Source organism: Larus michahellis, chromosome 5 (assembly GCF_964199755.1).
Source record: "Larus michahellis chromosome 5, bLarMic1.1, whole genome shotgun sequence".
NCBI lineage: Eukaryota > Metazoa > Chordata > Aves > Charadriiformes > Laridae > Larus > Larus michahellis.
This window is the reverse complement of record NC_133900.1, coordinates 25,381,276-25,394,275: the sequence shown is the minus strand read 5'-3', so window position 1 is coordinate 25,394,275 and position 13,000 is coordinate 25,381,276.

Here is a 13,000-nt window from a genome sequence, read left to right as displayed (position 1 = left end):
GCTTCTTAGCTTTCTAATGTTACAGTTTAGCCGGCTTTTCTACATCAGTCCTTCAACGTGGCAGACTGTGATCACTGAAGTGATGATTCCTTAGTGGAGAAAGGTACTTCTGACATAAAAGCCAACTTCAGACACGTATACATAATATGCACATATACACTCAGAGACCCCTTAGCTTTCACTGTCTTTTGAACTGCTTCTCATGTGAAGCGGTTTAACATGTAATATACAGCCAGTTGCAAAGCATGGACAGCTATTCCCTCTCCAAATGGGATGACAAATTCTCTTTTTCTTTCTTTAAATTATTAAGACTAGACGGTCACAGGTAATTAGATGAAAAGGCAGTCAGTGAGTACTCTCCAGCAAAGTGTTAAGTCTTGTAATAGTGATCTCCACTGCACCTGCTTCTACAGAAATGAAGCACTACCAAGTAGACAGCATAATACAATACGTAAAAATAGAATAAATCAAAATTGCTTCCTTTCTGCAAAAAAAGGAAAAACTACACGAATAAACAAAGCATGAAAAGTTTTATATGGGGTCTGAACTTTTAAGGTATCAATTTATTCCTATGCATATGGACACTGTAGTTCAGAGGCCTTATGTCTCCAGTCTTTGGTCTTTCTCCTCCCTTGGCTATACGTCCAGAAAGAAAGCCCAATCTGTGGGGAGATGTATGCACTTTGAGACATATAGGCTGATCTCAGAGCGCAGATTCCTGTAGAGAAATGGAACAAGGCATCTGTGATCGGTTGACCATGGATGGCCACCAAGTGCCCACCAAGCTGCTCTATCCCTCCCTCTCCATCAACTAGACAGGGGGAGAAAAATACAACAAAAAGCTCATGGATTGAGACAAGGACAGGAAGATCACTTACCAGTTACCATCATGGGCAAAATAGGACCGACATGGGGAAATTAATTTAATTTAATTTATTGCCAAACAGAGTAGACTAAGAATGAATCCAAAAAACACCTTCTGCCCACCTCTCCCTTCTTCCTGGGTTCAACTTCACTCCCAATTTCTCTACCTCTTCCCCCAAGAAGTGCAGGGGCATGGGAAATGGGGGTTGCAGTCAGCTCATCATGCATTGTCTCTGTCGCTTCTTCCTCCTCATGTTCTTCCCCTGCTGCAGTGTAGTGTCCCTCTCTTAGGATACAGTCCCTCATGAACTTCTCCAACGTGAGTCCTTTGCATGGGCTACAATTCTTCAAGAACTGCTCCAGTGTGGATCCTTTCCATGGGGTACAGTCCTTCAGGAATGGACTGCTCCAATGTGGGTACCCATCCCCCGCAGAGTCACAAGTTCTGCTAGAAAACCTGCTGCAGTATGGGCTCGTTTTCACAGGCCACAGTTCCTGCCAGGAGCCTGCTCCAGTGTGGGCCCTCCACAGGGTCACAGGTTCTTTTGGGGCAAACCCATCTGCTCTGCCATGGGGTCCTTTATGGGCTGAAGGTTGGATATCTGCTCCATTGTGGTCCTCCATGGGTTTCAGGGGGGACAACCTGTGTCATCACAGTCTTCACCATGGGCTGCAGGGTAATCTTTGCTCTGGCGCCTGGAGCACCTCCTCCTTCTTCACTGACCTTGGTGTCTGCATGTGCATAGTTGTTTCTCTCACATTTTCTCATTTCTCTCTCCCAGCTGCTGTTGCACAGTGGTTTTTACCCTTTCTTAAATATGTTATCACAGAGGTGCTACCAGTGTCGCTAATGGGCTCAGCTGTTGCCAGCGGCAGGACTGTCTTGGAGCCACCTGGAACTGGCTCTGTTGGAAATAGGTGCAGCTCCTGGTGTCCTCTGCCACCCCTGCTGCCCCCTTCTGCTACAAAAACCTTTCCACATAAACCAAATTCAACATTTTAACTAAAAATATTCCCAAGAGACACCACAGCAAAATTTCCCATAATTCAGATTTTACAGTAGAGATTAATGAAAACAGAACCTTGGTCCCATGCAGGGAAGAGGAAAGAGGAAGAAAGGTCACCTTAAACTTTATTTTGTGGAGTTATAGACACATAGGAGAACACAAGGAAAGGCAAAGCTGGCACAAATATGTCATTCTGCTTCTGGCAGAGGCACAGGAGGTATCAAACAGTGGTGTGTTTGCCTAAAGTGAAGGAAAAGGGAGGACAAAGAAATTAACAACACAGAATAGGAGAGGGATGACAAACTATGAAGCAGATGGGTATATAGTAACCTCAGAAGATGCAGGGCAGAACTCATTGAGTCCAATTCTTCTTGCATATGCTTTCCTAAACCCCAACACAGCAGCACAGAGTTAAGCACAGAGCATCCCTTAGTTGAAATACTTAACAACAAATCAAATCAAAATGCTGTAAAATATCAAAAACCTGAACCCTGTTGGCTAATACTTCACTGTTGTTTTCATTTCCTCAAGATTTTAATTATTTGCTAATTTGTCCTGGGAAATCTGTGTCCCAGTTTTCTAAGGAAACACAGGACTTCATAATTACATAAAATCCTGGCTACTTCATGGTTAAAGAAGCAAACCTCACAAAAAAACCTGTGAAGTTTAAAATGGTAAACAAGTAAGAGCTAACGGCATAAAGATTAAAAGGAGGGATTTATTATTCAGAGCATTAACAAAAATGAACCAAAAAAAGAATGTAAAATGCTTTTACATTATTTTAGGCCCACTCTAAATTTAGTTGATTTAGCATAGTGCCTTACTACTCAGATTGGGAGTCAGGACACTTCTCCACATAGACTAATGTGGATTTTCATTTAAATTCTGCCATGCTTTTATATGCGCTCCTCTACTAGGCGAGCTTTATAAGGAAAACCAAAATAGTAGAGAAGCTTGCAAACTTCTTCAAAATGCAGGCATCTGCCATTCATTACACAGTGGTCCCTTTCCACTGGCCAGAGCAAGGTCAAAATAACACAAAGACACATGGCAAGCTCTAGGGCTGCATGCCCTTCCTTGCTTTCCAAACAAGCACCCTAATAAACAGCAGTGTGTTGTTCAAACTGATCTGTCCCTTGAAGCCTACAGTATTTTAATTTGTCATTTAGTGCTGCCTGTCCTCTTCCTTCCTCTTAACTTCACCAAGGACAGGTAGAGGGAGGCGACAAGAATTATGCCTCTGTTTCACTCCCAGATTTATTTTATTTTGTAGGCATTCTTCAGTCACCATTCAATTCAGGATTACTCCACATTTCCTTCTACTACCTAATACCTGTAGTTTTAGTAAGGGAAAGATGACTGTGTATGCCACTCTGATCTTTAACATGTTTCTTTGTCGTCTTGTGTGAGTTAAAGATGGGCTTTACAAAGAAAGGTCTGCAATTCCATATTGCAAGTCTATTTCTGTCCCAAACCAGGGGAAAGAGGGGACAGAGAAAGATTGGAGAAGGGGGAAGACATAGGGAGAACAGCTGTCTTTTTGCCTTTTCTTTTTTCCTTAAGCCACACAGAGGGAAATAGCCAGCAGATACAGAATGCTCTCTTCTCATCTCTGAGCAGACCAAGAGGTTTTTGAAGCATCCTCCTTGATTTTGAAGGTTAACAGAACTGGCCTCCCAGGACGGTCTGTGAAGGTCAGCCAGGCATATCATGCAGAGATTCTTTCTGGAGAGACTGCTTTTCCCATCAAAATTACCAAGCACAGTCTCTCAAAATTTGCACACTTGGTGCTGATAATTTATTCCTGTTTATCTAATTCCCAGGCACAACAAGAAGCAAGCTATCCAGAGACAGGCAGGTGGCCTGCTCATTCCAAACAGGCCACAAAGTTGCATTTCTGTGCTTCACAGAAGCTGCAAGAGGTCTTCAGCCTGAAGATCACTCCAAAAACACCTCCCCAACAGATAGCCAGACGCATAACCGGCCAGCTTTATTTACACAAAGGAATTTAATTTTACAGTCCAACCATAAAGGAACTAAAACCAAGAAGAATCTGTAAGGACCTTCAATTTTGATAACACTCTTAGTGGCAAAGTGTTGGGATGACTTTTTTTTATAGACATATACAAAAATTAGAAATGCAGCTAGTCACAGGGCTGGTTAAAAAAAAAAAAAATAAATCTTTCCTGAGCAAGGCAGAACTGCTTATGAAGAGATCAGACACAGCTCTTCTGAAATATAAGGGGTCTTTCCTTAGGTGTCATGCACTTTCCAAGCAAGAACTTGGAAACACTGCAGGTAAGAGATATTATAAGCATGCTTTAAAGCACACCATCAAACAGCCCCTAAATGCACAAGCACAACCCTAAGAATCATCTGGATGGCCCCTCAGGTAGCCTCAGGTGTGTGTTTTAAAACAGATGCAATGGATGGGAGACAAATTTGGCCTCAGGACTCCTCCAATACAGCAGGGTAAGAACAAACATGGAGATGATCAATTACAAATCCTAAAGATTGTATTAGGACATGTACTTCCCTTCATTTTAGCATGACTTTGCTAGATTTAAACTAGCCCAGGCACAAAGTAAATGCAGATTTATAAAAAATCAGTGTCATACGCCTTAGTGGATGCAAAATACACACCATACCAACACTCTAGTCAGATTTGCCTCAAATGTTTAGCATCCTAGCTTTGAGACACATTATAGCAAAACTATCAGAACAAAAAAATTCTACTATTTGGAAGGAAAAGGGTGGCATTTCTCCCTCATTTTACAGGGAAACAGATCAGACAACATCAGGGGTGAATAAGCCTTTTTGCCTAAGCAATGCCATAGGCAGTGTAGCATCAGCACCCATGGTAAGTATGTGAGCCAAGTTGTCATTTGACCCCCCTGAAACAAAGAGACAATAATAACACACCTGTCTCTTAGATCCTTTTTTCTGTTGGTGCAGTTGTTTGGCACCTCAAACCAGGACAGTTGGATAGGTTCTACCTGTCATCTCACTGCAAATGCCTTGCTCCAATGCCGGTTCATAACAAAAAAATCTGTCTTTGCTCTGTTTTAATGAAAAAAATCCTCTCCCCTCTTAAGTTTTGACCTTTTAGTCTCCATTACAGAATGGCACCTAATAGATCCATATTCTGCCTAGGAGCATCAAAGGTGGAGGGGGGGGTGGAGAGATGAGAATGCAGGGTTGGGTGGAGCTTGGGGGTTTTTTGTTTGTCTGTTTGTTTGTTTTCGAATTGGCATTTAAAGTTCAATATGTTGGTCAGTTAAGAAAAAAGAGTGACCATTTTTGTCAGAAATAACACTATTCCATCCTGTGAATCTCTGCTTTTCATCCAGGAGACTCCGCAGGAGGCCAACACAAGAACCAGAAATTGTGAAAGGAATTGTGACTACAGAAGAATGTTTTCAGTCTTGTGAGAAGAAACATCACGTTTCAAAGTCCAGTGTAGAGAAAATGCCCTCCAAACCCACAAAGTTATTAATAATCTAGAGTCTTTTAGAAGAAAGGATGCTAGTTTTGAGTTTATAACTTGTCTCTTTATACTCCAGCACAGTTAAGTGTGTACGAAGAGGCAGGGAGCTTGAATTTACAGTCTTATGGGACAAGAACATGAGATTCAGAGTATACTATTGACCATTCACCCAAGTCCCAAGACTCCCCAGCCTATATGAACAAAATCCCTTTCCTCTCCCCCAACCGCTCAATTCCTCATCCCTTTTCTGTTGCATCTCTGAAGAGCAGGCAGGTTTTAAGCCTGCATGTACATAACAACCTCTAGTGATCAAAGAGGTAACTACAGATCATATAGGCAATAGTAACTTCTCTTAGTAGCCAGACCAGAAGATCTCTTTCCCGGAGAAAAACACGAGGAATGCAACACTTGTGACAAAAATCCAAAGTGTTTGTAACATCTAGGAAGGAGAGAAAGTGCTGACAGCACTTGCAGTAAAACTCGGCGGACCCACCTATTCCTATTCATGAAGGAATAAGAGCCTGAAAACTCACTGTCCCAGCCCAAAAGTTTTGGGTTTTTTTCCCAGCAAGGCAATAGCAGAAGAGAGAGTTGAAAGGTCATAGGTCAGGAAGCACCTTATTACTTCTTAGGAAGCAGGATAACATGAGCAGATTTCTAAAGAAATCCTTGCTGGGTGCAGGGAATGAGCAGAAACCCTTAATCACTTCATCTAAGTGCCTTGGTGGGAAGTATACTTTCCAGGGAGTGTGGCCCCAAATATCCCATCAAAAGTGATGCCAAAAATTCGTGACAGAACTAGTAATAAGAGCTTGATCTCCAATTTAATAAGTAGATTTTACCCACTATAACACAGCCTTTGTACAAATTGCTCCTAGTGTCTGTACACACATTGTTTTTAAAAAAATCACAGATTTCTGTAAAGGGCTTTTAGCTTTATAGAGGAGAAAGGACTTTTTAAGTGAAAAGCATTGTTCCTAAGCATATTTTTCATCCTTTCACCTGCTTTGCAAGAGTGCTCTCCAAGTTAGTGGCAAAAGCTTCCTGCCCCTGAACTTCAGCTTTTAAATTTCCTTCGCTTACTAGAAAAGCAAGTTTCTTGACAAGGTTAGGAGGAATTGCACTCTACACAGAACTTGTTCTAATTCATCAGTGTGCTGGTTTTGACTGGGATAGAGTTAATTTTCTTTATAGTAGCTAGTATGGGGCTATGTTTTGGATTTGTGCTGGAAGCAACGTTGATAACACAGGGATGTTTATTTATTGCTGAGCAGTGCTTACACAGAGCCAAGGCCTGTTCTGCTTCTCACACCACCCTGCCAGTGGGTAGGCTGGGGGTGCACAAGAAGCTGGGAGGGGACACAGCTGGGACAGCAGATCGCAACTGACCAAACAGGTGTTCCATACTGTATGATGTCATGCTCAGCACACAAAGCTTAGGGAACAAAGAAGAGGGGATGTTAAGAGTTATGGTGTTTGTCGTTTCAAGTAACCATTAAGTGTGATGGAGCCCTGCTTTCCTGGAGGTGGCTGAACACCGACCTGCTGATGGGAAGTAATGAATGAATTCCTTGTTTTGCTTTGCTTACGTGCACAGCTTTTGCTTTACTTATTAAATTGTCTTTATCTCAACCCATGAGTTTTCTCACTTTTACTCTTCTAATTCTCTCCCCCATCCCACTGGGGGTGAGTGAGCGAGCCGCTGCGTGGTGCTTAGTTGCTGGGTGGTGTTAAACCATGACAATTAGCTATCGAGGGAGCTTAAGACACTTGGTATTTTAGACACCTAAGCTTCAGGTATGGTTAATCTCAGCTAAGGGTAGAAGAAAGTCCCAACTCTGTCTAGGATTTAGACTGTACTCTGGCCAGCTGCTTTATCCCATTTTTAGCAGTATTCCGTGGACTTGCAAAGCCCTGACCTCAGGGAGACAGTCATGAGCAGACCATGGGGATGCAGGAAACTCAAGATCCCTAAGAAATCCTGAGAGCTGTCAACATCTGTTCAACCAAAGCCTTTTACAGTTCTCTCAAGGATAATACCATTTACATCATTTCACTAATACTACATTTTCATTCATTTACGCAAAGGAAACCAAGAAAGGGAAAAATACTGATATAAAAACCAAAGAAGCAGAAATTTTGGCAAATTTATAGACATAAATAGCTATAAGTCACAGAATGAAAGTAGGACCTCAATCCTACTCCTTCATTTGCAACCCTTTAATACTTGAAAAACATAAACTCATAAGCTTCCCCAGAAGATACGCATTATTCTAAGCAGAGAGTAAAGCACTCATTTCACAGAACCATTAACACAGTCTCAAAATAAACCTTACATGTCCACAAGTAATTTTAAAATACAAATATTTGACCAGGTTGGGGGGAATAGTTTGAGCTCATGTCCAAAAAAGCTATTGGAAAGCTCTACAGCCATCTTTGGTTCTAGCAGACATCTTCACCACATGCACTAATGCAAAAGACAGCGTTTTTGCCATACTTGCCCTCCTTGGGAGGATAGAATAGATCACGACACCCCAACCACCAGACCACAAACACCCGGTAAAAGGAATGCACAGTTCTTTGTACCAAGGAGCAAGTAAAAACAGGGCAAGCTCCTGCCACCCTTGACAAAAGACAGGGACAGATGATTCTCCAGAAGACAATGGGAGAAGGTCTCCAGCCCGACTCGCTGGGGCTAGCTTCCCTCGGTGCATCGATCCCCACTGCATCTGTGGCATCTGCAGTTGCAAGGGTTTGCCTTAAACAGCTAAGATGTGAAGTACAGGCTCTAGGGAAAAAAATCTGCTTTCTGTTATTTTAGACATAGCTTACAACTAATACAAACATCTTGGGAATAAGAACTTTCCCTACTCGGTCCAAATGGGTGCATGATGACTGCTGCACTCCTTTGACAGCTTCCCTTCCCCATTCTTGATGTCTTGAGGATTTTTTTCCAAATTTTGATAACTGCCTTTTGGCTAGATGCTCATTTGACTTCTCCCATTTTAGAAAATGGGTCTTTGCTGGCCAAGCTGCTCTCCACGTGTGACAGCTTATGTGAAAGAGTATTACTACAACTATAATGATTTCTAATTTGGGGGCTATAAATCAGATGCATTCCCATTGCAATGCATTGAAATGACCTTTTTCAACCTCTTTTCCTTAATTGAATATCATTAGACAGTAAGGACACTCTGTGTGTGGCTTTTAGGCAATAAGTAAATATTAATATATTGTGCTTTAATATGTAAGCTTGTCAAGGTGCTGCAATGTTAACGTGATTTATAAAATGAAAAATCAATATGAATAAACTCTAGTGAATACACACCATGCATTTATCTGTAGAAAGGGATAATGAGAGAACACGTTTCTGCTGTCTTGTACAGCTACAGAAGATAGTTCTTCTAATAGGAAAACATGTTTTTCATTACAGTCCATCTAATGCCACTGAAATCTGAAATCTGGCATCCCATCAACCCAGAGAATGAAAAGAAACCAGCTCTTATTTGCAAATTCACTTTTGCTGTGACGGCACAAGAATTGGGACTGCTACAGAATGACCATCATGCTAACAAGTAATATTGGGTCATGTAATGCTCAAATTTAGATGCTAATTCTCTGAGGAACAGATTCCAACCTGCTGCCATATTCATGTTTTTTCGTTGAAAATCACCTGGGAAATCAGTGTATTCAATACACTCAAAAATGGAAGGCTCATTTACAAGAATAATATTCAGATATTAAATATCTGAACCTAATAAAGTTCAACAAGGGCAAGTGTAGGGTGCTGCCCCTGGGGAGGAATAACCTCATACACCAGTACAGGTTAGGGGCTGACCTGCTGGAGAGCAGCTCTACAGAGAGGGACCTGGGAGTCCTGGTGGACGACAAGTTGTCCATGAGCCAGCAATGCACCCTTGTGGCCAAGGTGGCCAATGGTCTCCTGGGATGCATTAAAAAGATTGTGGTCATCAGGTCGAGGGAGGTCATCCTCGCTGTCTACTCTGGCCTGGTGAGGCCGCATCTGGAGTAGTGTGTCCAGTTCTGGGCTTTCCAGTTCAAGAAAGACAGGGAACTATTGGAAAGAGTCCAGCAGAGGGCTACAAAGATGATCAAGGGAATGGAGCATCTCTCTTGTGAAGAAAGGCTGAGAGACCTGTGTCTGTTTAGCCTGGAGATGAGAAGACTGAGAGGGGTTCTCACCAATGCTTATAAATACCTAAAGGGTGGGTGTCAGGAGGATGGGGACAGGCTCTTCTCAGTGGTGCCCAGTGACAGGACAAGGGGCAATGGGCACAGGCTAGAGCACAGGAAATTCTCTCTCAACATGAGGAAAAACTTCTTTGAGGGTGCCAGAGCACTAGAACAGGCTTCCCAGAGAGATTGTGAAGTCTCCTTCTCCAGAGATATTTAAAACCCGCTTGGATGTGTTTCTGTCCACGCTGTTCTAGGTGAACCTGCTTTGGCAGGGGGGTTGGACTAGATGATCTCTGAAGGTCCCTTCCAACCCCTAAAATTCTGTGATTCTGTGATGCTGTGGTATTCACAGTATTGAGGAATTGACTGGATCTGGGATTTAACTTTGAACCTGCCTCTGGTTAGAAATCTATTGCTCTGAGAGAGTAGAAAAATAACTGGCCTCCAAAGAAAGCAAGCAGTCTTAGAAAAGACGTTTCCAAAAGCACAAGGACACAAATTAACGATACGAAAATGTGAACTCCTGTATTGGATCTGGCTGAGATGGAGTTAATTTTCCCGATAGCAGCCCTCATAGTGCACAGAGTTCTCCAAGGAAAACACTGCATTTCCTTTTGTCTTCCTGGCAAACCAGGGGTTGTTTGCATGTTTCACAGTTGGTCGAAATAGCTGCAGAAAAACGTGGCCGTAGAGATAGCAAGTTGGATTTAGCATAGCAGAGCCCTGCAGCTCCCTGATCACTACCTTCAACTGTAAGTCTCTTGGCTACCTTTTTTACCTGCCTTGAAGTTTGTGCTCCCTGTGTCACTGAGAGGCTCTAGTCCCAACTGAGATTTCTGGATGCTATTCTAAGACAAATAAACAACAGTCTATATAATCATCATTAAAGGCAAATCCAAAATTTATTCCATAACTTAGGAAATTGTGCATTTCTGTAGTGTGTCCATGCTGCACTCTCATGGCTGGGACTGTCCTTTCATTTTGGCTGCATTCAGGTTTGATCCGCTTGACAGTGATGTTCTGCATACCAGGCAATGCAACCTCTTAGGCTGAAGAGTGATAAATGACGCTAAAAATGGATGGTGGTAAGGAGAAGAATGCAATGGGGCTAAATATTATCAGCACTACCGTTTCATGATCTGTGGTTTCCACAACTGACTGCACTGCATAGAGAGAGCTACTGAAACTGGAGTCCACACAAAGAAGAGCTTTTTAGCAGGATCTATCCAGTCAGCCCAGTGAGTGATGCATTCTCTGTTCCACAAAAGGCAGAAAGTGACACTATTCACAAAAATAGTTGCCTCATTCTCTACAGAAATAGAAGTGATGCAAATGTGTCTGTGTACACCACCAGTGCCCAAGCCTGCAACAGAGGAGGTTGCAGCATTCCTTTAATTACCCACTTCAGCAAGAAGATAGTAGAAAGCCAAGGGGATTCATTTATCTAAGCAAGATGGGGAATTAGACACCTCCATGTCTGCCTCCTGCAGAGTAGCAGGCTGAACTAGACTAGACAAGAGTAGTCAATGCCTCACGTCATTGAAGAACAATTCAAAATTAGCCATCCTCTGGCAGGGAACAGAGTGGTGGGGTTTTATTCTTCAAGAAGGCTGTCACTTTGTACCAATCCTGTTAATCTTACAGAATAATGGACAAGAGGAGTTTGCCTGATTAGCAGTTGTTTGAGTATGTGGGTATTTTTAGACTATTAAAATAACACTATATAGATGACTTTTTAAGCGCTGAATTGAAAATGACAGTTTTCGTGCCATAGTTGTTGACTACCAGGCTTCAGTGTGGGTTCCACATATTCTAACAGGGAGCAAAGGTATTGCATAGGAAAGGATACTGATATCTCCTTTTCTCTTTCCTTCTGTAAAGAATCCATCTCTGCCTCCTACCTTTCCTCTCTAAAATGAGGATTGTGTTTCCTCTTCCCTGTCTCCTATGTCAGGGGAAAACAGCAGGCTGCATCAAACCAGCATGAATCCGTACACTGTAGCATCAACTCCTTTGCCTATAGAACTTCACATCCCAATTTGCCCAGATGTTTCAATGAGCAAATGTTTTCATATTGTTTAAAAGTCACATGTGATTTGCATAGCAATGCCTTTCCCTGCTTTCTCAACAAGTACTGTTCTGTAAACAAGTGTTAAAATGTCAGCCTAATATATTAACATTTGCATTAGCAATTAAATGGAAAGATTTAATTATTTAAATATATTAGCAGAACTGTTTTTAATCCTGATACACATCCACTCGTTCCTTAGCATTTTGGTTCTCAGAAACAGCTTATTTTTTTCAAAAAATATTTTGGGGCATGTAACTCACCTCAAGATTAGAGTGTCATAACAAATAATCTGGTGTGCCTAGATCAGAATAAATCTCATACAGGTTCACATCCTGCATAAGCGCAGTGTTGTCTGAGGCAGATCCAGCTGAAAGGCATAAATCAAAGATTACAAAAATTATTCTCCATACAGCACCTGTTGAAAGAAAATACAGTGCCTTTAAAAACACTAGACATAGTTATACCAGCAGCAAATACTGACAAGAAATTTTGGGAAGATCACAATTTCCCATTCTTTACATTAACCTTTCTACCTTACTCATGGCACCAGCTAAAACACCTTGCTGTCCTAATCAATCTCCAAGGGCATCCATCAGTTGTGCCTTTCCAAATGAGGAAAACAGGGTCAAGAATGAGTCTGTCAGCCTTAAGCCCATGCCTCTTTTTCTAGAAGTAATGTCACGTTTCTCCAACAAAACTATGAAGGAGATAATCAAAGCACCTCATATATCAGCAAGAAGCACAAAGGGTGATGATTTTATTTTTTATTCCAGTTGGAAGCATTTTGTACATTCTGAATCTGCCACTTCTATTACTGGAATCTGTGCTGACTGCTTCGTCTTCTCTGTGGCAGAATGGGAGGATTATCAGTTCTCAGAGCTGTGAGTATTCAGCAGTATAGGCAAAACCCACAAATACTTCTTCTACTCTGCAAGAACTCCTGCTGTGGAGAACATAGCCTTCACAACAGTGCAATAATAGATTGGAAGCAAACCTGACAGCTGAGAAGGTCTTCAGCTGCTCGACAAGTGCAACAGGATTAGTTCCTAGAAATCCTGGCAGAAGGAGTTGTTCTGAGAGGCTAACAGTTGGGAAGACACAGTCCAAGAGATTAATCAGTCCATGGTCAGATAAACCAGAAAAGGGCTAGTTCTGCTCTCCAGTGTGTTGGAGTAAAGCCAGAACAATTCGACAAAAGTCAATAGCGTTTTTCTGGATTTAAAACAGCAATGCTTAGAGAAGAACTAGGAAAGGGGGATTTTGCTTCCAGATCTTTATATACACCTAATAGTAGAGGAGGTAAAACTAAGAAAAACAAGCTGGGTTTGAAAGTATACTAATTTACATGTTTTGTTGAGGAGTACTGGTGGTAAA